The sequence below is a fragment of the Rhipicephalus sanguineus genome, chromosome 1, assembly GCF_013339695.2.
Source record: "Rhipicephalus sanguineus isolate Rsan-2018 chromosome 1, BIME_Rsan_1.4, whole genome shotgun sequence".
Classification (NCBI taxonomy): domain Eukaryota; kingdom Metazoa; phylum Arthropoda; class Arachnida; order Ixodida; family Ixodidae; genus Rhipicephalus; species Rhipicephalus sanguineus.
The window spans coordinates 137,685,147-137,711,301 of NC_051176.1; the positions used below are offsets into that span (position 1 = coordinate 137,685,147).

At 48.5% G+C, this 26,155-nt stretch overlaps 10 non-coding genes across 10 annotated transcripts; all 10 read right to left on the reverse strand.

Annotated features, from left to right (window-relative positions):
* Positions 1 to 20,710: 20,710 nt before the first annotated feature.
* On the reverse strand, positions 20,711 to 20,784 carry Trnai-aau (transfer RNA isoleucine (anticodon AAU)). The gene has a single exon. It is a non-coding gene; the product is annotated as a tRNA-Ile (tRNA).
* A 182-nt stretch (positions 20,785 to 20,966) lies between these two features.
* Trnai-aau (transfer RNA isoleucine (anticodon AAU)) lies at positions 20,967 to 21,040 on the reverse strand. The gene has a single exon. It is a non-coding gene; the product is annotated as a tRNA-Ile (tRNA).
* Positions 21,041 to 21,223: 183 nt separating this feature from the next.
* Trnai-aau (transfer RNA isoleucine (anticodon AAU)) lies at positions 21,224 to 21,297 on the reverse strand. Its single transcript has one exon. It is a non-coding gene; the product is annotated as a tRNA-Ile (tRNA).
* Positions 21,298 to 21,479: 182 nt separating this feature from the next.
* Trnai-aau (transfer RNA isoleucine (anticodon AAU)) lies at positions 21,480 to 21,553 on the reverse strand. The gene has a single exon. It is a non-coding gene; the product is annotated as a tRNA-Ile (tRNA).
* Positions 21,554 to 21,736: 183 nt separating this feature from the next.
* Positions 21,737 to 21,810, reverse strand: Trnai-aau (transfer RNA isoleucine (anticodon AAU)). The gene has a single exon. It is a non-coding gene; the product is annotated as a tRNA-Ile (tRNA).
* A 183-nt stretch (positions 21,811 to 21,993) lies between these two features.
* On the reverse strand, positions 21,994 to 22,067 carry Trnai-aau (transfer RNA isoleucine (anticodon AAU)). The gene has a single exon. It is a non-coding gene; the product is annotated as a tRNA-Ile (tRNA).
* A 182-nt stretch (positions 22,068 to 22,249) lies between these two features.
* On the reverse strand, positions 22,250 to 22,323 carry Trnai-aau (transfer RNA isoleucine (anticodon AAU)). The gene has a single exon. It is a non-coding gene; the product is annotated as a tRNA-Ile (tRNA).
* Positions 22,324 to 22,506: 183 nt separating this feature from the next.
* Trnai-aau (transfer RNA isoleucine (anticodon AAU)) lies at positions 22,507 to 22,580 on the reverse strand. Its single transcript has one exon. It is a non-coding gene; the product is annotated as a tRNA-Ile (tRNA).
* Positions 22,581 to 22,763: 183 nt separating this feature from the next.
* Trnai-aau (transfer RNA isoleucine (anticodon AAU)) lies at positions 22,764 to 22,837 on the reverse strand. The gene has a single exon. It is a non-coding gene; the product is annotated as a tRNA-Ile (tRNA).
* A 183-nt stretch (positions 22,838 to 23,020) lies between these two features.
* Trnai-aau (transfer RNA isoleucine (anticodon AAU)) lies at positions 23,021 to 23,094 on the reverse strand. The gene has a single exon. It is a non-coding gene; the product is annotated as a tRNA-Ile (tRNA).
* Positions 23,095 to 26,155: the final 3,061 nt, after the last annotated feature.

The following is a 26,155-nucleotide window of genomic DNA, read 5'->3' on the forward strand; positions in this document are numbered from 1 at the left end:
ACTACTCGCTCATTGCTTCGCATGAGATCGATTCATACAAGGCGTGGGCTCTGGCAATATCTTTTTTTTTTTACCTATTTCCCATTCAGTTACGGCAGTTATGGAGAGATGGCGCCGCGTACAGATGTGCCCAAATCCTGGGAATGTGTGTACAAGGTAAGTGCACTTGGAAATGTTTTGGGCCAAGAACGCAGAAGCAAATGTGCATATAATGTCCCTCAGAACCTGGAAGCCAACGACACGCTTTCTTATTTGTAGGTGCACGCCCGTGTGACAGCGTCGTTATTGACTATAACAACGCATACCGAGTTACGCCCAACTTACTGGTTTAGTTGTTCCCTGAAAGCATTATAATATTAGAAAAAATAAAAAAGGGGCGAAGAAGTCGAGACCAAGGCAAGTATGCCAAAAACAGCAGCATTGGAGGAGGCGGTCGTAAGCATTGGAGGAGGCGGTCGTAAAGTCTGAAGCAGCACGCTGCAGCCACCACGCAAACAGAAAAAAGAAATGCTCCACAGCAGATGAAGCGAAGATATTGGAGCAATGATTTGTTAAAATTTGCAACATGTATAGTCATGAATCTCTAGGCAGAATCGAAAAGGAATATTTCTTCAAGATATCCCAAACTATAAAGTGTAGAGTACCTTTTTATCTTTATCAACTGCTCAGTGAATGCCTCGAAGACTATATATAGAACGTTTCAGTGAATGCTATACTCATGATTGATCACCCTTGAATAACGTATTAAAAGCGCGCAAACAATTCGAATTCTGCCGATGTACGTTATCACAATTATTTTCCCTTTTCAAGAGACTTGCTGGCCGAGTTGGTGCGATTTATAAACGTTATTGTTTCGGCGCATAGGACACAAACACTGCAAGTGCCTTGGCATTTCTTCGAGTGTTTGCTTATGCACAAAACAGTATCCCGCTGAAAAGACCGGGCTGTGGTACCTTTTGGAGTCTATAAAGCGGCGGGGGGGGGGGGGGGGGGGCCACGATGAAGTTTTGTATAAAGAACAATGCAATTGAACACAAACCAGAGAATCGTGAACAATATCCAACATCTTTCCGAGTGCCATATCGACACTACAGCGTTTACCTCAGCAACGCACTCGAGGCGAGCAACCAGCCTCAGGCTAGTGAGTGCTCTACCTAATCGTATACGTTCCTTTCTTTTCTTTTTATAAGGCTTACCAGAACGGCAGTCGGTATTATTCCCCAATGGGGAACTTCGCTTCTTTGCTCCAGGGAATACTCCAAAATCAGCACAGTTGTGTCGAAAGCCTGAATAACAGTATTTATATGAAAGGCCGCTTATTTTAAGGGACGCGATTTTTCTCCCTGCACCGTGTTATACGCTATTCGGCAGGAAAAAAAGAAACCATCTAGGTTTTCGCTCCTCCAAGCGCGAAAGGCCCAGGCGAGTAACTTCTTTTCTAAGATCCCAGAAGCAATCGCGCCGATTTCGGAGGTAGAAATTTGACAGTCACGCTATCCGCGATGCGCAGCGCCTATAGGGGTGCCACTGAAAGCCGCGTAGCGGCGGCCGTTGGAACCGCTGGTGGGTCGCGTAGCAGAAGCTTCATTTGCGCGCGTACGATTTGCCGCTTGTGCGCGTCCCAGATAATTACTTTTGCGGCGATAGTGTGCGCAAAGGAGCCGCAATTTATAATAGTGGACACGTGTCCGATGTCACAGCTGCGTGGGACGACAATATCACCATACGCGCCAAGTGTTTGCCACAGACAAGCGTCAACAAGCTTCCCTACGAAGTGGAGCTCATCTAAGTACACCGCTTTCTTTATAACGTCCCGATCACTAATGCGTGCATGCGTTGACGCATGAACCAACGTTTTTTCTTGACACAGTAGCTTCGTTTACGTGCCATGTGTTTATATAGTAGATTTTGAGGGAGCGCTGTCGTACCGGCGTATAGATTTCACAGGTGCGGCAACGCGAAGGGTCAGCGTTGGTAAAACTTTGAAGCCAGCACGATAAACTTGTGAAAAAATAAACGATACACTTGTCATCATCGGTGCAGAAGCGCACAGCGAACATTCTGCACCAATGATCGCATTACAGTGCGATCAATAGGAAGAATGCAGCCGATTTCGTCCAGCACACGTGTGATTCCACGGCACTTTTGTAAAGGAGCCGTCACCTGCCCCACATTCTCTGGCATTGCACTTCGCGCCATTCGTTTTTCATGAGAGCCTAGGCATCGCGTCTTATCACTAATAACAACCCCATGTGCATTGTAGCGTCTACAATGCAGGCGAGGCGACCAAACAATGCAGGCGAGGCGACCAAGTGTAAACGTAGTAGCGTTCGCTGAATATGTAGGGACACAAATCGAGAAATAAAAACATGGTAATCGTTCTAACACTGCCGTAAACAAAGCGCGATTGCTTACTTTCTACGTCGTACAGCCGCAATCCACCGCAGCCGTCGCTCTCGCTCATTAAATAGCACCGGAAACCTGTAGAAGTTCGTTCCTGCGATTTTTTGTGTACATGTGTTTGAGCAGCCGACAACGCAGCAGTTATTTTTCGGCATCGCTGAGGCCCGACAGAGTCGTTAAATCACGACGAAAACACATCCATCCGTGCACTCGCGTAGACGCTCGCGGGAACACTGCTCGCCGGGACCCGTCAGCGCTTCCGAGCCGTGGCGGCAGATGGCGTCGTCGGCGCTTTGCGCATCGCCTATACTCTGCACACCCTGCAAAAAGAAATGGGCTTAAGTTTTAATTTGAGGTGTGTCCGTGTGAATTGTCTACCCTTGAAGCGTGCGTGCGTGCGTGCGTGCGTGCGTGTGTGTGTGTGTGTGTGTGTGTGTGTGTGTGTGTGTGTGTGTGTGTGTGTGTGTGTGTGTGTGTGTGTGTGTGTGTGTGTGTGTGTGTGTGTGTGTGTGTGTGTGTGTGTGTGTTTAAATGCGCGTTCGCGCATTTACAGCACAAGTCAGGAAGACTACACGGGTAGACACTCGAATGAAAACTTAAGCCCCTTTCTCCTCGCAGGGTCTGCAGAGTATATTGACTGTCCAATGCCCACATCCGAAATCTGCGCGATTGCTTCTGGGTGATTAACGCTGCTAACATTTTAATCGTTGCATTCCTTTGAACATTCGAACAAACGCACTTTCGAAGCATCTGGCTTGTCCTTGTGCCATCGCCAATAATTTCGCTCAAAATTTTTCCGCTGCCGCAACAACCGCCTTCATGATCGGCCATCGTGTAGCACCAATGGGTAGCGCCTTCAGTATCTAACACGTTGGTTTAGCTGCTATGATGTTCTGCTACGAAGCCAGAGATTGCCAGCACGCAAGGGTGCCAAAAGTGATCAAGGTCATGGGTATAGCCGAATATATGAGGGTTGCTGGGGGGGGGGGGGGGTGCACCAGGCTCCCGTGCGCACCTTCTGTGCAACACAGGGTACGTTGAGTGGTGAATCAAGCAGCCCAAACGCGCTAGCTTCTGTAGTTGAGAGGATACATGACATAAAATAATTCGCCACAGACCGCCTTCCCAGCTTCCCAACTACCCAGTCAAGAGCGTGGCCTCCTCTCCCCCAACGAAAAAATGTAATTGCTAGTGAGGCCGCTGATTAAAGTGTTGGTGTTCAGTATCACCGCATGTTGGTGTAATCTGCAGTTCCGATACGTGGCTACGGGTTAAAAGGTTGAGGATCGGGGCCTTTGTCGAGCGTAGGGCAGCAGCTCCTCTGGCTGGCAGGCAGGCAGAGGCGCCGCCATCCTATGCTCTATATGGTACCTTGCTGAGACTATGAATTCTAATCTCCGTGGATACTGCTTCATAATCTTCAAACTTATGTAATAATAAGTACGAATAATTCCTTCAATGTGTAAAAATAAATGATCAGCTTCTGAAGAGGATTCGAACTGAAGCACATTAGAACGAGACAACGCAAAGTATTTTAAAATGTTGTTGTCATTTATTAAACTGATGAAGAAGCGTTTAAAGCGAGAAAATGTCTCTTCTATAGCAAGATGCATAAAAACGAATGGTCGATCCTGAGTACAGCGCCATAGATCTGGCATCCGGGGCCACGCTGGTCGAAGTGAAATCAAAGCGTAAGCGTGAGAGCCTCCAGAAACTCTGAAATGGGGAAGCAGGCAGCCTGAGTTACACCACACCACATTCTAAACAATGTCCAAGATTTCACATCATTAAAAAAATTTGTTAAATGAGAAATAAGCACATTCCGGGTACGCTGCGTGAACCTGTAGTCATTTTAGCAGTTCGGCGCTAACAATGAAAAAGGAAAACAAACAGATAAAAAGCCAACGCCCAAGGCATCACCTTTGACAGAACGTGTCAACGTGAGAGAGTCATTGTTAGTTCCACTCCGATGTCAAGTCAGATCACACATCTCGGAAATGTTTCAAATGCAATATATACGACCACGGCTCACAGTATTGCCGCGGGAAACTCACGTTTGCCAAAAGCTGTGAACGTGAGCACAACTCCGGCAACTGTGAGAACACCTTCACAAAGTGCCCTAACTTCTGTGGTCCACACATGGCCTCCATCCAAATAAGCATCAAAAAAAAAGAGATAATGCGTCAAAAAGCTCTACAAAACGTTTTTCCCGAAACACGTATAGAAGGCACACGACGTTTTCAGGCCTGAATTACGCCGCTGCAGCTCGCAGGGGAGTGGGCCGGCATCTGGTGTCGACGGGATATCAGTACAACACTGCTGTCCTCCCCCCGGAGCCATTCAGTGGATATTTGGAACGACCCTGCCGCAAACAATGAAAGTGGAAGAATGGAGTTTTTAGAGATTTGGCGAGGATTGCTCCCCCGAGTCAAGACAGCATCTGCCTCTATGTGTTCGAGAAGAGCTGTAGAGGAGTTCAAAGCCGGGATGGAGGTGGCTGCCCCTTCCAGCTCTCCCATAGCAACGAGTGTTATTAATCCAGCATGACTTTGAAACTTGTCGAGAGGGAATCATTTCTCTCGTTAGCCCGCTCACTCTTCCGGCTCTTCGCAACGGCATGCCTTTGTTTCCGAAAAATTCAGACCACCAGTGCCTGCTTCAGATGTGTCCGCCGCACCGTGGTCAGACGCTTATGGAAAGTTCCACCCGCGCAAAGCGCTTGCTCTTAATTCTATTCGTTAATCCTCTAAGCAAGTACCACAATGAAATGATCTACTCTTGCCAAATACAGGCTACACAGGAGGAATTTTATTCTAAGTCACTGGTACTATTCTGCCCGCAAAAGACTTATCTTAGCCCACAGCGAACTTTTTTTTTGGAAATAATTCCATAACTTTTCACTTGTATCCATCCCTCTGTTGCGGTGGGATCTGTTAAGGAAATGTTCATCGCATGTCAACGTGTCCGCATGTGAACCTCCATACATACCACGCAACTGTAGACAGAGTATCACTACTGTTATTTAATGAGATGGTGAGCGTGTGTCACCAGATTGGCAACGTCGAGGCTATATATATCTCGAAAATTTGGCCTTTCTTTCCTGTACTTACACGTCGAAGAGCTAAACAATCGCGACTCAGTTTGTGCCGTCTCAACGTGCAATACTAGCTACAGGTAAAACCATACATAAATGCTCAAGACACTCGAGTCAACTCAGTCTTTGAATGATTAACGAATGAAACTTATAGCACGAAATAAACGGAATAAGGACTGTAGCCTATTTTAAAGAGATACTGACAACTCTTTTCGAAGGCGAGTTTACTCTGCCATAAAAATCTATATACAGAGACGGCTCTGCGCAAGTGTGAAGCTCAGTAAACGCTGATGTTTTATTCTGACATTAAAGTCAATGTTAACATGGTGCACCAACTGACATCGACACTATCGTGAGTTAGGCTGCAGCGTCAATTCTGGTGACTTCACGCACCAGCATGGCCAGTTTGATGATGTCAGGTACCAAAACATTCAAAATGGCCGCTTGCGCGTCACCGAAAACATTCATAATGGCGACTTGTGCGTCACCATCAGAGCCAAGGAATAAAAGAAACACTTTAGCGCGCTAGCTGCGCGTCTGTGTCGTCCACTCTGACTTCGCGGCGTTCACGTGAGTGAAAACCAAAAAAAAAAAAAAAATCACGCCATATCCACGAAGTGAACGATGATTGAGGAGCTGGCTCGGAGATAATCGGGTAAACCGCGAATGCTCCGTACAATAGACCTTTTCAAGCACACGAGCGCCACCAACAGGCGCGCAAGCGCTCATGGGAAAAGTGTGTACGCCGCAGCGGCAGCAGTCGCCGCACCGAGCGCGCGGGCCTCAGGCTTTAGCTTTCCGCTGACGCCGTGCCAGCACTTGTCAGAGCAAGTGAATGCGACAAGGTGTAACATAAATCAGTCGTCAACTTCTTCTGTGTTTAACTACGACGGCCTCTCTACGATTTCCATCTGTCTAGTGTTCCCTCGTGCCACTGTCAGACCACCTGAGCGGTTCCGAAGCGTCATTATTATGATTATTATTATTATTTTGGCGCCAGCATGCCCAACAGCATAAATTAAACAAAAAGACACAACTCGGTTTCCTAGACGAATTCCGCGAGCGGTCATTACAATTCGTGAGTCGTGGATACATTCGAAATCAACGCCCACCGACACTGTTGACAAGCAGAAGGTCAGGCTCTAATATTTAAAGAATGCGTGAGACAGTATGCGCTTAGCAAAGTAGGATACATTCATTAGACAGCGTGCGCGTCGCTCCTACCGCAGGTAACAAGAGATGCGCTTTTATCACCATTCAGTGACACTTACGGCAAATGTTACGTTTACAAACGCCGGTTGCGTTGTCGCGTGTTCCCTCACACGTGACCACACTATGGATATGTACAGTCGTGCTCGGGACCAGTACGAAATTACATTTTTAAGGCCATAGCGACTGAGTGCAGTCGGCAAGCGCAAGAGTGCTCATAAATGCTCAAGCGATAAACTGTCTCTGGCAATACGATGCGTCTCGCTGATATCAGTACATTACAAGTAATCGTTGAATAAGCATGAGTTCGGTTAGATGGCCAACATCTACATCTTTCCTCGCGTTATCCTCGCGTTACAGTGGCCACTGTCGCTGAACGTTTAAAGAAGTCGGTTTTGTGAAGTCCGAGCATGGTTGTAGAAATTCGATAGGAAAAAACGTGTCGTATAAGTATTCCTTAGATTCATTGCCTATCTCACCGGCTAGGTAAGATTTGTGCCGCTGTGCAGAGAAAGAATGAGCGAGTAATAGGCAAGATGCGGAGTCACATTTGTTTCGTAAAACACACCAAAAAGTTCACTGATTGCCGTACAGGTGTGGTGCATAAGGTTCCCTTTAGCTGCGGCCGCTTCTACGTAGGACAGGTGAGCCGCTGTGTTAACCAGAGTTTATTGGAACGCAAGAGATCGCTAACCGGAGGCTCAGCTTCTAATCTATCTTTACATTGTGAAGTGTATAAGTGCACGTCGAAGTTCCATAAATGCGCAGTTTTGTACCGGCACAGGAATGAAGAAATGCGTTCAATGATTGAGGCATGGCATATCGATAGCAGTGATAGCGCATGCGTGAGTTAATCGTCGATTAACTTGCATAAGAAGAAATCAAATGCCTTAACAGTTATTGGTCATGTAGACCTCCATGCGTGCCGGATTGATAGGTTCGCCTATTGCACGGGCATGCGCAGATAAGATTAAGTTTTTTTCTTTTTTTTTTCTTTTTTTAACGCCGTTGTGCGCCTTTGCAGTTGTTAGTCGGCGTCTCTGGTGTCTTGACTTCTTCCTTGTGTCCGTGTTTGCACGCCATGTCTTTTAGAAGAAATTCGGTGTTCCAGCTCATATTTAATACATCTTGATGATATCGGCACGCAATAATGCGCATGCTGCTTAACTGTTACATCCGGTGCACATCCGCTCGGTAATACCGACACTGCACTGTGTTAATCCTTTCGCATTTCATGCATAGACATGCAGATGCGTCCGGATGTGTGCAGCATTTACGGCGTAAGAATAGTCAAGAAGCGGCGACGTGTTCTTTTCGTTTCGTGGTCCCACCGATATCACGGCGCCAACGAGCAGCAGGCGAGCGAACAGCCGGCTCGCTCGGCGTACACACTTTTCCCATAGTGCTCCGCGCGCCCGCGGGGCGCTCTGGGATTGCTCTATTCCTCTACTGTCGCATAAAGACATCACACGTTGTTAGTAGCGATTGTGGTCAGGTTGTTGTCGAACCACAAGCGGTCGCAGACCTTGCAGCTGTGGACGAACGTGGGGTCGAGGAAATCGCGCTTGAAGCGCGCGTCGGCGCCACCAACTTCAGGCAGCGAGCGCTTTCAGCGCTCGGTCGCTCCATCCCGCGCCCGTGCCTCTTTTAGGTTATCTTGCCGCCGCTTCCGCGCTGCTTCGGCTTCGCGGGCTTGTATCTCGGGGTCCGCACGACGCTGACGTCTCTCTGCGGCCTCGCGAGCTCTCACCGCAGGGTCTTGGCGGCGAGCCCGCGGGCTGCTGCCTTGCGACCCCTCCGCTCCGCCGCCTTGTCTTCTTCGTTCATGTTGTTAGTACCGAAGCGCACTGCCGGAGTGGAGAGAGCGCCGCATGCTACAGCTAGCTATGCTGTATGTGGTTTTGCCTGCGTTATTATCATCATCAACGCTCGCGAAGAACAATAGGAAGAAGACTTCTTTTTCGCGCGAGCGTGCGCATGCTACAGTTTGCTATGCTATATGTGGTTTTGCCTGCGTTAATATCATCATCAAGGCGCTCGAAGAACAACAGGAAGAAGACTTCTCTTTCGCCCGAGCTGCGCCTGTAACGGTCGCCTCTGAAACTAAGTTTACGCTTATGGCGCGGGACTTCGCCCCAGCTAAAGAATCTGGTGAGCCAGCTCCTAAAAAATCCGGCAGATCCCACGCACTGTTCCAAACGATGTAAGGCAAACCACTCAGCAAGGAGCTGCGTACACTGCGCTGTTTGGATTTCAGACAAATCAATGCATTCATGTGATGATATGTTGTTCACTATAGCATGTTGTCATGAATGCATGCATGTACTACATTTCAGTAGTATATGCAATGCTAATGAAACGTAAGTTCTCATATGCGTGCGCACAGGGCAGGCAGGGAGGGGTGTTGTGCCTCAGCACAAAGGCCACACTGTCGCCGACTTTCTAACAAAGAGGGCTCCTGGAAAGCGGCTTCTTCGCCCAGCGGGCCCCGACAACTGACGCCAGTCGTCATTCTTCCACGCTGCCCAGCGACTGAGAGCAGCTTTCCTGAGGGGGATGGAGGGAACAGACAATGGCGCTTCGCTGCGTCGTGCTCCCGACTGGGCTGCAGAAATAAGCGTCTCTTCCTCTACATAACCACAAACAACAACAACAACAACACCTGCAACCGTCGTTGGGGCCATCACCTGCAACTGGCGTGGGGGCCAACAACACAATGGACGGGCACCTGATTTAAGGCCGTGCCGGTCCGTGGTTAAGAGTCGAACCAGCCGACGTGGTCGGGCTGGCAGTCATATTGACTGAGAGCGAAAACAGTCTGTCCATAAAGTATTTCCTTCTTCACCTTGTCCTTATTGACTACTCCGAGCACGATGCACACCCATGTTCGCACCGGCCACGCAACCCGAATCCCAAAAGCGGTTCCAGAGGAGGGATACAACGACGCGTATTCCCAGCAGCGAGCCTGAGGGACGACATCGGACCATAACGGTGGCGGTAGCGATGAGTTACGCAACCTCATACCTAATAGTGGCGGCAGCGGTGGGATGCCACGATCCCGTATTCTACGCTGCGCACCAGAGGGGGCCTACCTCATTCCTAAAGGCCCGAACACACGTATGCGTTGCAGCGCGTCAACGCGTGACTTTTTGACGCGGCGCCGCGCCCTCTCTCTATGGAAAGGGAGGGCGCCCAGCTTCGCGTAACCGCGCGCCCTCTCTCCCCATAGGGAAAGGGCGCGGCGCCGCGTCAAAAAGTCACGCGTCGACGCGCTGCAACGCGTACGTGTGTTCGGGCCTTAACAGTGGATGGCAGCTCGGTGGGATCGGCCAGCGTCAGCTACCCTGGTGTGGTGAGTGCCTGAAGTTTACCTCTCTTATTGCCAGACCTAGCTATAGCCCACGTCATTGTTAGCAGGTTTTGACTTTTGTTGTAGGCTGGTAACTTTGTTTGGTCAGCCAAGAATTGGATGGTCTGACCGCTTAGTTTCAGTAGAGCGCAAACGAGGCGGAGTGCAGTGTCAGTATGGACAAGTTCAGTGTGCAGTACCTCCTTGAAATTTGCAAAGCGTTGGGCATTTCGGTTGGCTCTGCTAAACGTAAACGGCACATCCTCCCGATTATGGAAGCAGAGAAGGTGACTGTCGAGAAGGCCCAGGAAGCTCATGAGGATATTCGAGCTAGAAAAGAGGAAATAGATAAAGAGAACAGAGAGATAAAGGAAAGAGACGAGAAAGCTGCCAAGAGGCAACATGAGTTGAAACTAAAGGAGCTGGAACTTCGGATATCCGCCGCAAGCCAGGTTCACATTGTGAGGGAGTCCGTAAGGATGAAAGACCTTTTGCAGCCGTTCAGGGTTGGCGAGGACATCGCACTCTTTTTTGTTAATTTTGAGCGAACGTGCGAGAAGGCAGGATTCTCCCTCGAAAGTTGGCCGCAAGAGTTGCTAACTCTTCTTCCGTGCGAGGCCGCCGATGTAATAGCTAGTCTCAGTAGGAAAGACGCTGAAACGTATGACAAGGTCAAAGAGGCGCTGTTGCGCAAATGTCGCTTGTCACCAAAAGTATTCTGACAGCGTTTGAGTCATACGCGCAAAGCTAGGGAATCAGACGAGGGCACGCATAGGGGAAGAGGAAAGATGGCTAACCGGCACGCAGAGTGCCTCGGACGTGGGAAAGGCTCAGTTTCAGCCTTAGTGTCACACGGCTTGCAGGAACCAACTAAGGTTAAGGATACGTTGTTCAGGCACTGTGGTAGTGTAGGTTCGGCCGAATGCAAAGGCCAAATAGAGGGGTCTCTGCAGGATAGTGATAAAGCCCCAGTAAGGGAAGAGACTCTTCAGAGAAAGCTGACTATAGCTTAGAGAGCGTCGCGGCTGTCGTTCAGTCACAGGCCATAACTGACGATGACCGCGAGGGCAGCTCAGTTCAGCCGTTTGGAGCATTGACTCCACAGAGTTCCGTACATGCGAGTACGAGGGATGAGGCGCCTAGTATTGCGAGCCGCTTCGAGGCGCAAGAGGACGAGGCGCGCCGCAGAGACCAAGAGGTCGAGAAGCGTCGCGAGGCACTGGAGGCTGAGGCCCGTCGTGAGGCGCTTGAGGACGCCGAGGCGCGTGACAAGGCGCTAGAGGAGGAGGCGCATCAGAGAGAACGAGAGGCTGAGGCGCTTCGAAGGGCGAAAGCGGACGAGGCGCTTCGAAAAGCGAAAGAGGCGCTGTAAGGAGTCGGGTTCGGCTGGTCTCGTTACGGTAGCTGGCTCCCGCCGTCCGTCCCCATATCCGAAGGTTCCCAGTGAGGAGGCGCGTTCTTTCGGAAGGAACGTAGATTTATTTACATGGTTAAGAGATTGGAGTGAAAAGAGAGCGCAGAGAAATAACGTCAAAAGTCTTCGGCTTTTATAGCCCCGAGACCGTCACTGCAGAAGCACGGGCAAACCGGTGTCAGCGTCTCCCGCCAATCCGGTGACCTGTCGTCTTGGCGTCCGGCCTCCCGAAAGGAGGCAAAGAGTCACACAATACACTCGCCACGCCCCGAAGACTCGTAGGTGAGAAGGTCGGCGAGGAGTTTCAGTCCAAACGGGAAAGGGCCGATGACCTCCGCTTCCACTGCCAGTAATACTTGGAAGAAGCGTTGAATGATGGCTGCCACGGGTGAAGGCACCACCTGGGTTGATGGGAGCGTCTTCAACGGCGCGATACCACGCTGACCAAAACGCACGATAAAGCGGGTGTGTCGAATTCCGGAAAACACGCAGACCGCTCCCTCCGGCACGGGTTAATTTTCCCTGCTGCGGTAGGGTAGAAGGCAGAAGTGGCTGGCTGAGAATCCCTTCCGCGGTGCTATCTCACGCAGAGAACAACGAGCCAAAAAGGGGTCTCCGAATTCCGACGTCCTTTTTCTGGGAAATCCATCCACGGCGACATGTCCGCTCGCTCGGCAAAAGCTCCTCCAGGAAGAATCGGCGTTCCTGCCTCCGTCTGAGCGCCGATACGGGGGGGAAGACAGCATTCTGGTAGACAGCCGCACGCTCAATGGCGTCTGCCTCGATGAATTTTAAGGGGACACTAAAGGCAAATATTAAGCCGACGTTGATTGTTGAAATAGCGGTCCAGAAACCTCGTAGTGCTGCTTTTGTGCCAAGGAAGTGCTTATTTTGAAATAAAATCACGTTTTTAGTGGTCCGCATCGCGTTAGCGCGCTTCAAATCTCCCGCCTGTAAATACGACTCTCATACGTCACTGCTGCATTGCCCAACGTTGCCCGCTTTTACTGCGCGGCCGCCGACACTAGTAGCAGCCGAGCGGAAGTAGCGGGACCCACAGTAGCAACAACGGCGCTGCGGCAAAGACTTGCTCGGATGGGCACATTCAAAGCCGTCACCAAGTTGCGGTTGGTCTCGTAATCCTCAGTACGAAAGTGCAGCGAGCACACACGCAGAGGTTTTGACTGTTTAGCACACTGGCGCAATGGCATGACACTAAGCCACTTCGAGCGTAAGGGTTCATTCCGCGGCACCCAGTGAAAAGACACACCGGTTTCCTTGCTGAAGCACTGGCGTTGTGCACCATTCGGGCATCCGGCAATATCACACGCATGCGGCATTTTGTCGAACTTTCTGTCAGAGCGACTTTCACGAGCGCGCAAAACACGCACGGCAGTACGCGATCCCGAAAGTACCACTGAGACGGGCGAGGCACAGTTCGGCGAAAACGAAACCTTTGAACCACGCGCGCCGTTCCCCATGGCAACGCCACGGAGGTTTTGTTTTCCATGAATCAAGCGGAAACGAACAAACAGCATTTTATTACGTCTTTTGATGCTCGAAATGTTCTTTTTTTTTACTGCTGCTAGTTTGATTAATAGTGATTTATTGTAGGCCGACTTCCCTACGTCATCGGGATCACTTCGAAAATGTCCCACTCGTGGCGCTCATCATGTGATACATTTAGCTTAATTTCTGGGTAAGTAGGGCACTGCTGTTGATAATAATGCCGTTTTAGAAGTTGTCATACATTGGGCTTTCACTCTGACATAAATTGTTATTTGCCTTTAGTGTCCCTTTAAGGCCAAACGTAACAGCGCGAGAACAAGAGGCACTTCACAAAGTGCGAGAAGCTGAGGCGCGTGAGGACGAAGCGCGTCGAAAAGCGCAAGACGAGACGCGCCGCAGAGACCAACAGGTCGAGAAGCGTCACGAAGCGCTAGAGGATGAGGCACATCGTAAGGCGCAAGAGGACGAGGCGCGCCGCGGAGACCAATACGTCGAGATACCTCGCGAAGCGCAGGACGTACCGCCTTCGAAAGCCTGAGAAAAGGGGCTATCCACGATAGTGATAAATCACCCGAAACTAGAGAGACATCTCAAGGCGAGCTAACTGAGTTAGGGAGTGTCGGGACTGTCGCTATGTCAGAAGCACAGACACCTAGTGACGACACCGAGGATAGGCTAGTTGAGCCGCCTGAGGTTTTGGCGGTGAATATCGAAGGCAGCGTACTTGCGAGTGCGTGCGTTGAAGCTGCCAGCATTCCGCGCCGTTCGGTGAGAAAAAGGCGCCGGCGAAAACAAAAGGGGAACGAAAGAGAGACCAGTAGCGGTAAGCGTGCTAAAGCGCTAGCAAAACGAGACGACCGCATCTCTCGAGACGCCAAGTTGAAGGCTAGGCCTGAAATCCCAAAAGGCGTGCTAGGACAAGTCCCTAGTTGAGAGTCCCACGGGGATCTAGATTGGGCGCTAAGCGCATCGCGAGGAAACGAATGTCAATGATATTCAGACGCCGAGGTCTCCGCCTGTTCTCATCTTTTTCACTGCCGAGTAGAGGCAGGAACGCAGCGAGGTGTCGCGCACACAGGTATCGTGACAAAGGCTCCAAAGTATGCACCACGAAACGTGCAAAAAGGAGAATGCGTCCGCAAGACAGAAATGCGGCAAAGGTAGCGACGCGTTTGAGAAGGAGGTTCGGACGTCGGCGCGAAATTACGAGAGAGGTGCGATTGTCATCATTGACAGGTTTCTACCACATGCGTCTGAACCGACGAGAGACAACGAAAAGAGAAGCGCATGGTTCGCGGGAAGCGTCAGCGGTCAAAGGAACTACCCGTTGTTTTTTTCGCGGAGCGTTCGATTAGATGCGAAACCGCCTGGTCGGTGATTTTCGCGAAGTAGCAGGAGGCGACAAAGGCAAGTTTGCTTCGAGGGACATAGTGGGACTCCACGAGGGTGTGATTAACTTTCATGTGTGTCGTACACCCCGCTTGACAAGAAAAGCCTTGTGGGCGCGACCACCGCGAGTGCGCCTGAAAAGTTATTGAGGACAGCTGTTAGCTTTTCATGGAATATCGACTCAGGATTTGTTGAAAGGAATTTTGACTGTTGATTTTTGTAAGTAATTAGTATTCCTTGTTATTTCCGCGAGTGTTGATGGCTTAGTTAACTGTTATTGAACTTTGTTTTCTTTAGCGCTCTGTGGTTTTGTTTGTTAGCCGATATGCGTTGTGCAGTTAGCTATCGGAAGGTTAGTGACACGTATCAGAGCGAGTCGAGGGCTTTAAGAGATGAGCGCCTTGAATTGGGGTAGGACAGCTGACTATGAAAAGAGTTTGTGGTGCTTCCGTTGCGTGTCATGCGTGTACGCAAGGAAACGTTGGGCAGTTTTCGAGTGGCGTACGCTGAGTTAGCGTTTGCGCTTGCGGCCCGCTATTTCCGTCACTTAGCGGGAGCCCGCAAGCGGTTGGCGTATGACGCATGCACAGTTGCGCAAAAGGCCAACGCAGGGCTTTGCGTGCGCCGTTCAGGAGCTCCCTAATAAGTCAGGGTACGCGTCCCTTGAGTTGTATAGTGGAACCTTAGGCGTTAAGCTGGGAGCTTGCGGGAAGGGTAGGCAAGGCTACGCTTTGTGCGAGTTTTGGCAGAGCCACGCAAAAATTGGTTTTGTTTGTTTGTTGTTCTTTTCGCATGCGTTCTGTGTAGGAGCGAAAGAGGAAAGGTTATCGCGAGAGTCGCTCGGTTGTTTACGGTTGTTTGTAAGAATTGTGACCGCAAGAGTAGAGCTAGGTTAATCGTACATCCGCGGAGTAGAAGCTCGCAGTGGCACTAGTACGTGCAATTACGGATGTCGTTTACGAATTCAGTTCCTGATATGGGTGCAGCGTGACAGAGTTTTCACGGGAACATGTCTGGCTTTAGTGGTGCAATATTAGGAATAACTTGTGCGGGAGCAGTGACCCGCACGAGAGTGAGCTGACGGCGTAAATTGAGGCACGTTAGCTGTGAGTAAAGATTTGTACGACCGCTAATTGTGAAAGAGTGGTAGCGTTGGTCGAGCGTAACCGAATTTTACTTATTTCTGTTTACTGTAGAGGCAGTAATTTTGACCTATGTAGTGTCTATATTTTGGAGGGTAATCTTCTGGCATTGTAGTTGAAAACTGTTTCAACAGAGCTAGCTGTAGGTTGACTTTTGTTTTTGTACTAGTTAGCATGAGCATTTAGGTCGATAGGTAGTTCAACATTCTTTTATGTGAAGCGTGTAAGCTTTATTTTCAATTTCAGTTCATAGTTAGTAGAACCATGTTGTGTTCTTATTGTGTTACGCTTACGCCGAGAGCGTTTAGTGAGGATTTAGCGAAGCCCTTGAGCTTCCGTTGGCTTCCTTGGTTGTTTATCTTCCATGCCCAAGCAGCTATAGTACAATTACAATTCTTGTATTTTCTCGAAGTTGTTTTTATAACAACACCTAAAATTGAGGTCTGTTGTTAAACTCGTCGCCATGAGATACGCACTTCTCCTCGTTTTATTTAAAGCGGGAACGTTAGTTGTTAGTAGGATTTGTTTCGTTCACGTCTGGCAATTCGAGGGGGTGCGGAGGGCACTTGCAGCGTTGGGTCTAGTTTGACAATGGTTGCCCTGTCGAGTTCGTCTTATCCACAGGAACCTCGAGTCCGAGTGAGCTGCGTGTTCGTGTGGAATGTCATGAACGAGAGCAGAAATTCTGGGAGCTTCGCCTCGAGACCCATGGATGAGCCTGGTGACCGGCCGCATCAATTCAGCCGAGCCAAGTTGAGCAGCTCGTGTTCCTGATGCATTGTTTGGCGGCGGGGGTGCTGTTGTGCCTCAGCACAAAGGCCACAATGTCGCCGACTTTCTAACAAAGAGGGCTCCTGCAAAACGGCATCTTCGCCCAGCCGGCCCCGACAACTAACGCCAGTCGTCATTCCTCCACGCTGCCCAGCGACTGAGAGCAGCTTTCGCAACCTGCAACCGTCGTTGGGGCCACCACCTGCAACCGCCGTTGGGGCCATCACCTGCAATCGTCGTTGGGGCCATCACCTGTAACCGTCGTTGGGGCCATCACCTGCAACCAGCGTGGGGGCCAACAACACAATGGACGGGTACCTGATTTAAGGCCGTGCCGGTTCTTGGTTAAAAGAGTCGATCCAGCCGACGTGGTCGGGCTGGCAGTCATGTTGACTGAGAGCGAAAACATGTGAATAGTCTGTACATAAAGTATTTCCTTCTTCACCTTGTCCTTACTGACTACTCCGAGCAGGATGCACACCCGTGTTTGCACCGGCCACGCAACCCGAGTCCCAAGAGCGGTTCCAGAGGTGGGATACAACGACGCGTATTCCCAGCAGCAAGCCTGAGGGACGACATCGGACCATAACGGTGGCGGTAGCGATGAGCCACGCAACCTCATACCTAACAGTGGTGGCAGCGGTGGGATGCCACGACCCCGTATTCTACGCTGCGCACCCGAGGGGGCCTACCTCATTCCTAACAGGGGCGACCACCCCCTAATAGGCCAAGGAGGGTGCGAAGTCAGCCCCATATCTTTACTCTGTCGGATCTGCCCCGTCATTTAATGTACAGGGTTATAAAAATACAGGTTTTTCACGATAGTTGCGGCCGAGGACTCCAGATGTTGCATTCCAATAACGGTTTACTTCCCTTTCGTATGCATTAGATAGATAGATAGATAGATAGATAGATAGATAGATAGATAGATAGATAGATAGATAGATAGATAGATAGATAGATAGATAGATAGATAGATAGATAGATAGATAGATAGATAGATAGATAGATAGATAGATAGATAGATAGATAGATAGATAGATAGATAGATAGATAGATAGATAGCAATTTTAATGATATTTCCGGAGATGTTAACCTGGTTTGGTTTACTGCCTGGCTTGCTACTCCAGGTGTCGGGTGATGACTATGATATATACAATTATCACATGTACACACAAATAATACGTACAGCCGTCAGCACGCTTAATACGAACGCTCCGCAGCATGGCCTAGACTGTTCTGACTGACGCCAGCCGCGAAGTGTTGGGCGCTGTTGCCGAGATAATGTCTCGGTGTGCTTGCATAGTATCTCGGCATGTATAGGTAATATCTCGACAACGGAACCCAAAGCCACGTGGCGCTGGCGCCAATCAGCCCGTTTCAGGCCACGCTGCGGAGCGTTCGTGTCTTGCAAAAATGGTACACCTCAAACATCGCTTTATTCAATCAGGAATTCGTTCACGTCACAAACAAAATGTACTCGACGTTTATCACGCCGCCGCCAGCGGCGATGTCGGCAATTGCTCCGAGGCTAGACTCCACCGACTTGCCTTGGCCGTGGAGCGGTGACAGGAAGAGGGCGCTACCAGCGGCGTGACGACACACGTCTCCCGAGCTGTCATTGGCTGCGGCCGTCCGACGGTCCGACGCGGTGACGAAAATATCTGAATGGTTTGATGCACGCGGGGCATGCGATGCGGCGGTCCGATGCGATGAAACGTCACCGCTCCAGCTGCGTTCTGCCACGTCGGACGGCGCATCGTATGGAAAATTGTACCGTCTTTCTCGGCCTTTACATTTCAGCGTCCATCGCATAAAGAGCGTTTTCCGGAGCCAACGCACGCCGTTCGCTCTCTCTCGCCACACGGCGCGCGCTGATCGGGCGCCGGACAAGCGCCGGTGGGAGGAGCAATCAAGCCTTTGCTGAGGCGGTGACACCCTCTCTTGCGTTGAACCGGTATTGATCATTCAAATGAGAGGCAGACTTGCCGTAAGTTGTCTACGTGTTACACAACGCAACATGCTACGAAGTAATACGAAGTATGCTTTATAGGAAGAACTTGGCATTTGAAACCAATTTTCTCACGGAATTTAACCAATCTCTGTAATTAATGCATTTAAATCTTGATTATTCCTCATTTTAAGTTAGTTTAAATAATGTTAGTTTATTCTGAACCGGCTTTGACTAATTACACGACGATAGTTTGACAACCTGATTTACCGTGACGACAACATGACACACCGACCAGCCGAGACCCTAAGCAGCTTCGCCCCTAAAATAAAAATTCCCCCGAAAGACAGCCAATGACAATTCGAATAGCACTGTTGGCAAAACGGCAGCAACAGTGGGACACGTGCACGAGTAATAAGCTCCATCCGGTAAAGCCCATACTTGGCGAATGGAAGACCTGCCGTCACCAAGAACGGTTTGTCGAAGTTTTTATGTCGACTCCGCATTGGGCACACACACTTGGCACACAACATTTTACTTACAAAGGAAGAACAAAAAACATGTGAAAAGTGCCAAGCACCGTTAACACTTATACGCATCCTAATGGCATGCCTCGATGTTGAAACGCAGAGACAAAAACATTTCAGCGAATGATACAAACAACACATACCTTTACACCCTACTCTGCTTCTGGGAGATCATCTTCTAGTGACCCTTGCCTGACGTGCTAAACTTTATCAAAGAATGTGGATTTTTAAATAAGCTGTAAAATTGCATCATATTACTATTCATTGTTTAAAACCTTGTGACTGGCGCAGCACAGCCTCAGCTGCTTTTGCGCCATTAAACATCAACTAAGTAGCGAAAACATGGCGATCGGTCAGAACGGCACACTTGCCTGCTTGTTTGCTTGCTTGTTTGTGCCTTGATTCTTGGCTCCTAGCCACTGCGGGGGATTCGCGCGCAACCGACCTCGTCGTCCTCTTCTTCTTTCTTCGAGCCAACGCACAGAAAGAAGTAGGCGCTATACAACGGGCGCTGCCGTTATATTCTGCCATCCCGATGTTTTGTAGTATAGTGCGAGTTTCTCGCCACACCAACGACAAGTGTCTCTGTATTCAGTTAGGTAAATATGTAAGCATGGGTATGAATTTGTAGCTGCCACCAGGACACCCACTACACCCTGTGCCGATTTCTTGTGGGGCAGGGGATATCGCCTTGCTGTTTCCCTGAAGTGTTCCAGAACGTCCCTGTAAGTGCAGGTCACCGCTTCAGTACTTCCTGCCACTGATCTCTCTCGGCTAGCGTACCATCGAGCTACGAGATCGGCTTGAAGGTTCCCGACAATGCCCTCGGGTCCAAGTTATCTAGTGTTTCTCATTGCTCACGCCTCCGGTGTTTAAGGTGCCGGCGGCTTTCCTGCCTACCCCACCATTCGTGTATCCCCGGCAGCCATCCTGAGAGCATAGGCCGCCAAAAAATGTGGAGCTCACTCAGACTCCCTCATGAAATATATTTTGCTTTTAGGGCTCGCTCGGACTCAGACTCACCGAAATTTTCTCAACCGGACCCACTCGGACTCAAACTCACCAAAATATTCCTAGCTCGTACTCACTCAGATTCACGGCTCGATCTGAGTCTGAGTGAGTCTGAGTGAGACGACTCATGAGTCCATTAGCGTATAATTAACTTTTTTTCGACCATAGTGTCAATGATATTTAATATCAATATCCCATATAACTGGTGTTCTACTTCCCGCGTTTGGATCTCATGCTTACAAATAAGAGTTATCAATGGTTACAATCCAGTAAAGACATCTTTATCGAAAGAGATGGCTCACACGAGATATTTTTATCAAGAACATCCCATGAAAGATTTTGCCAGAGGGAGGCCAAACTGCCCTCGCCCCCATCCGGTACTCACGCCTCTTTGATCAGAATTTATTGAGAAGGCATATAAATGCTAGTGCTTTGAAGTATATGTGAGTACACGTGAGTATAAGCGTGAGTCGTCATGAGGTTGATAGTAATGCAGAAGATCAGTAGATAGGACCACAGAACGGCAAAAGAATTTGGAGCTCACTCAGACTCACTCATGAAATATATTTTGCCCTTAGGGCTCACTCGGGCTCAGACTCACGAAAATATTGCTCGCTCGGACGCATTCAGAATCAGACTCACGGAACGATCTCAGTCTGAACGAATCTGATTGAGTCGGCTCATGAGTGAGTTTGCCGACCTATGCCTACGACCTTCGCGTTATTAGCACGACGCTCTAACCGACTGAGCTAGCAGGCCAGAACGAGGACACCTTTCGTATAGAGAGTACTATATAATGTGTACAGGATCAGGCTTCTTATTTGGTAAAGACCTCCGTCGCGTTTATAAACTCTTCTACAAATATTGCCCACACAGCCGTTGCCCAATGGAAGAACAAGAGATATCCAAAAGGAGTGCGATGAAACAAAAAAAGAAAAACGTGGCCTGCGCAGGGATCGAACCTACGACCTTCGCGTTATTAGCACGACGCTCTAACCGACTGAGCTAGCAGGCCAGAACGAGGACACCTTTCGTATAGAGAGTACTATATAATGTGTACTGGATCAGGCTTCTTATTTGCTAAAGACCTCCGTCGCGTTTATAAACTCTTCTACATATATTGCCCTCACAGCCGTTGCCCAATGGAAGAACAAGTGATATCCAAAAGGAGTGCGATGAAACAAAAAAAGAAAAACATGGACTGCGCAGGGATCGAACCTACGACCTTCGCGTTATTAGCACGACGCTCTAACCGACTGAGCTAGCAGGCCAGAAGGAGGACACCTTTCGTATAGAGAGTACTATATAATGTGTACTGGATCAGGCTTCTTATTTGGTAAAGACCTCCGTCGCGTTTATAAACTCTTCTACAAATATTGCCCACACAGCCGTTGCCCAATGGAAGAACAAGTGATATCCAAAAGGAGTGCGATGAAACAAAAAAATGAAAAACATGGCCTGCGCAGGGATCGAACCTACGACCTTCGCGTTATTAGCACGACGCTCTAACCGACTGAGCTAGCAGGCCAGAACGAGGACACCTTTCGTATAGAGAGTACTATATAATGTGTACTGGATCAGGCTTCTTATTTGGTAAAGACCTCCGTCGCGTTTATAAACTCTTCTACAAATATTGCCCTCACAGCCGTTGCCCAATGGAAGAACAAGAGATATCCAAAAGGAGTGCGATGAAACAAAAAAAGAAAAACATGGCCTGCGCAGGGATCGAACCTACGACCTTCGCGTTATTAGCACGACGCTCTAACCGACTGAGCTAGCAGGCCAGAACGAGGACACCTTTCGTATAGAGAGTACTATATAATGTGTACTGGATCAGGCTTCTTATTTGCTAAAGACCTCCGTCGCGTTTATAAACTCTTCTACAAATATTGCCCACACAGCCGTTGCCCAATGGAAGAACAAGTGATATCCAAAAGGAGTGCGATGAAACAAAAAAATGAAAAACATGGCCTGCGCAGGGATCGAACCTACGACCTTCGCGTTATTAGCACGACGCTCTAACCGACTGAGCTAGCAGGCCAGAACGAGGACACCTTTCGTATAGAGAGTACTATATAATGTGTACTGGATCAGGCTTCTTATTTGGTAAAGACCTCCGTCGCGTTTATAAACTCTTCTACAAATATTGCCCACACAGCCGTTGCCCAATGGAAGAACAAGTGATATCCAAAAGGAGTGCGATGAAACAAAAAAATGAAAAACATGGCCTGCGCAGGGATCGAACCTACGACCTTCGCGTTATTAGCACGACGCTCTAACCGACTGAGCTAGCAGGCCAGAACGAGGACACCTTTCGTATAGAGAGTACTATATAATGTGTACTGGATCAGGCTTCTTATTTGGTAAAGACCTCCGTCGCGTTTATAAACTCTTCTACAAATATTGCCCTCACAGCCGTTGCCCAATGGAAGAACAAGAGATATCCAAAAGGAGTGCGATGAAACAAAAAAAGAAAAACATGGCCTGCGCAGGGATCGAACCTACGACCTTCGCGTTATTAGCACGACGCTCTAACCGACTGAGCTAGCAGGCCAGAACGAGGACACCTTTCGTATAGAGAGTACTATATAATGTGTACTGGATCAGGCTTCTTATTTGCTAAAGACCTCCGTCGCGTTTATAAACTCTTCTACAAATATTGCCCACACAGCCGTTGCCCAATGGAAGAACAAGTGATATCCAAAAGGAGTGCGATGAAACAAAAAAATGAAAAACATGGCCTGCGCAGGGATCGAACCTACGACCTTCGCGTTATTAGCACGACGCTCTAACCGACTGAGCTAGCAGGCCAGAACGAGGACACCTTTCGTATAGAGAGTACTATATAATGTGTACTGGATCAGGCTTCTTATTTGGTAAAGACCTCCGTCGCGTTTATAAACTCTTCTACAAATATTGCCCACACAGCCGTTGCCCAATGGAAGAACAAGTGATATCCAAAAGGAGTGCGATGAAACAAAAAAATGAAAAACATGGCCTGCGCAGGGATCGAACCTACGACCTTCGCGTTATTAGCACGACGCTCTAACCGACTGAGCTAGCATGCCAAAACGAGGACACCTTTCGTATAGAGAGTACTATATAATGTGTACTGGATCAGGCTTCTTATTTGGTAAAGACCTCCGTCGCGTTTATAAACTCTTCTACAAATATTGCCCACACAGCCGTTGCCCAATGGAAGAACAAGTGATATCCAAAAGGAGTGCGATGAAACAAAAAAATGAAAAACATGGCCTGCGCAGGGATCGAACCTACGACCTTCGCGTTATTAGCACGACGCTCTAACCGACTGAGCTAGCAGGCCCTTTTTTTTCCTTTATTGCCTGCTTAGCAAACAAAGTACAACTCAACATATAAAATACATTGCAGTGTCACATATAAAAGTGCTGCCCCACCTTTCAGCACATGGGAGTTAAAAAGGCAGACGCTTCATGCCAACCAATTCAACCAAACAGGGGAACCACTCTGGCTTATCATTTTGTGCCTCGTATGCAGTCATCAAATATTGTACACTTTCAATGAAATACTCTCGAGCAGGCCGGAGATTCACGTCTACGTTTCGCGCTGCCATCCGTGTTCTCCACACACTGTGAAGAACCAGTGCCATGAACATATCGTAGGGCACACCCCCTACGCTTATGACAGGCAGAAAACGGATGCCATACGGTGTAACGGGCAGTTCTTTCTTCAAGGTCCTTTGAAGGATGTCCCAGAGAAAGACTGCATCAGTACAGTCAAGAAAAATGTGGTCAACTGTCTCAGGTTTTCTGCAGATAATACAGTCTACTGACCAAGGGACAAATATTCCTTTTTCACGGAGCCAAGGTAACGTAGGGAGTGTGCCACTATGAAGTTTGAAAAAGAATGTCTTAACTGAGGGCCGAACTGGCATCTTTTTCACTCTTTTTAAGACGTCATCCCCTGGCCCATTGGGGTACAATGTTCTATACAGAGGCTCTGGCAACATAATTTCTACGAGGTCCTTATACAGTCTCTTTCGCGACACCTTAGAGAGATACTCCATCGAAAATCGCACTCTCAAAATTTCCAAAGCCGTAATCACTTCTTGCATGTAACCCCTAGGTCGCCTTGTCATCCCGTTGACTGTGGTTACAATAAAATCAAGCAAAAATTTGGACAACCGCACATATATCACCGTTCTCAAAAAACAATCACCTTGATCTCGTAAAAAAATGAACCTAGCCACTACCTGCCTCAGGAACAAGTGTACAAGACCTAGCCCCCCACTTTGCACGGAACGGAACAGATTTGTGCGACTTGTCCTCTCCCACGTCGAAGCCCAGATAAACACTGCCAACACTCTGTGGAGCTTTTGTACAGCAACGCGTGACATAAATAGCACTTGTAAAACATACCACACTCTTGAAATAAGAAATATGTTGCTGACTGTTGACCTCGTAAAAATGGAAAAGTCTCGCCCACCCCACTTTTTCGTCTTCATTTTTAGCTGTTCCGTTTCTTCTCTCCAATATTCTGTTGTGTCCCTGTAGTGTTGGAGAGGTACACCTAAGTACTTGTCAGGTGTGACCTTCCACGTAATGTTTTCATATAATGATGGTGTGCTGTGCCAGTTTCCATGCCATATTCCAAGACACTTACTCCAATTTACTTTACTATCCGTGCACTCACAGAAGGACTTCACGTCGTTTAGTGCTGCTCTGACACTCTCCCGGTCTTGGCAGAACACAGCAATATCGTCCGCGTATCTCAGAATTTTGACCTCCGCGGACATCAAGCGAAACCCTCGCACCTGGTCATTCTGTAGCACTTTCTGACATAGAGGTTCTAAATAGATAGCAAAAAGCAGTGCAGACGCAGGACATCCTTGTTTTACGCTCGATAAGACTTGTATATTCTCGCTAAGCTGTTTGTTTATCACAATCCTCGTAGTGCACCCCGTGTACGCCATTCGTACCCCTTCTAGCACCACAGTTCCTATGTTGACGTAGTCAAGAATGTTCAAGAGTACATCGTGGTTCACGCGATCAAACGCCTTCTCGAGATCAATTTGTAGCATAGCTACTCGAGACTCAAACTCATCACAGCATTCTAAAATATTTCTTGCAATGTGAATATTCGTCGTAATCGTTCTGCCTTTTATGCCACAAGTCTGATGTGGTCCGACTATTTCTTTAATCACAGTTTGGATCCGCCTGGCTAACACGCCCATGAATATTTTGTAGTCAACATTCGCTAAGGTTATTGGTCTATACGACTTTACAGACAGCTGTTTCGTAGGGTCGTCACTTTTCGGGATTAACACTATGTGCGTTCTTCTGAAGGATGTTGGTAGTCCTTTCTTTTCGTATGCCTCACCTAGCATATTCCGTAGGGCTTCTGCCACAAGACTTTTAAATTTCTTATAGAATGCAACACCTAGTCCATCTGGGCCCGGCGTCTTTCCGTTGTTCATTTTTTCAATGGTCATTTCAATTTCTCTGACAGAGATGGGTGCTTCTAATCTAGCTTTCGTGTCGCCATCAATCTTTGGCATAAGTGACAAGAAATGCCGAACGTACGTGCTTCCGTCCTGTTTTAAGCCCCCCAGCAACTGTTGGAAATATTCCACAAACGCATGCTCAATCTGCGTTTTATCCTTTGTAACTTCATTTTTGTATTCTATCGCCCGGATTTCATTTCTTGTCGCGTAGCTCCTTTCATCTGCTACTGCACGTTTTGTAGGAACCTCGCCACACCAAAGTCTTTCTGCGCGTGCGCGTACTACTGCTCCTCTGTATCTTTCCACATCTGCAGCCTCTAATTTTTGTTTCACTGCTTTGATTTCTTTGCTGCGCATGCCAGGTTGCGTGCACTCTTGACAGAGCAAAAAATCGAGTTCGCACTGTAGTTGCCTTTCTTCTTTCAATTTTTTGTGCTTTATTGAAGCTGACCTTCCAATCACATCTATTTTTACTTTTTCCTTGAAACACTCCCATGCGTGAATTAGACTGGTTGTGTTGCCCTCGACCACTTCTTTTAATTCCTTCTCTATGTTTTCCACAAACTTTTCATCCTCAAGTAACTTATTGTTCAACTTCCAGAGGTCCCAATTAAATTTGGGCTTTTCTTTTTTATTAATGGTGAACATGACTAGACTGTGGTTACTAAATGAGACATTCTTCACAGCGTAGTCTTGGCACAGGGGAAGCAATGACGTAGACACATAGGCTCTGTCGAGCCTGGCCTGACTGTTGAACTGGTAATGTGTGTAGTGGGTAGCCTGCGATAGCACATATCCCACGTCTTCCAAATCTCGCTCACGAACCATCGAATCCAAAAACAAGGCACTAGAGTCACGTATAGGCGTTTTACATGCCCTGTCTTCGGCATTACATACACAATTG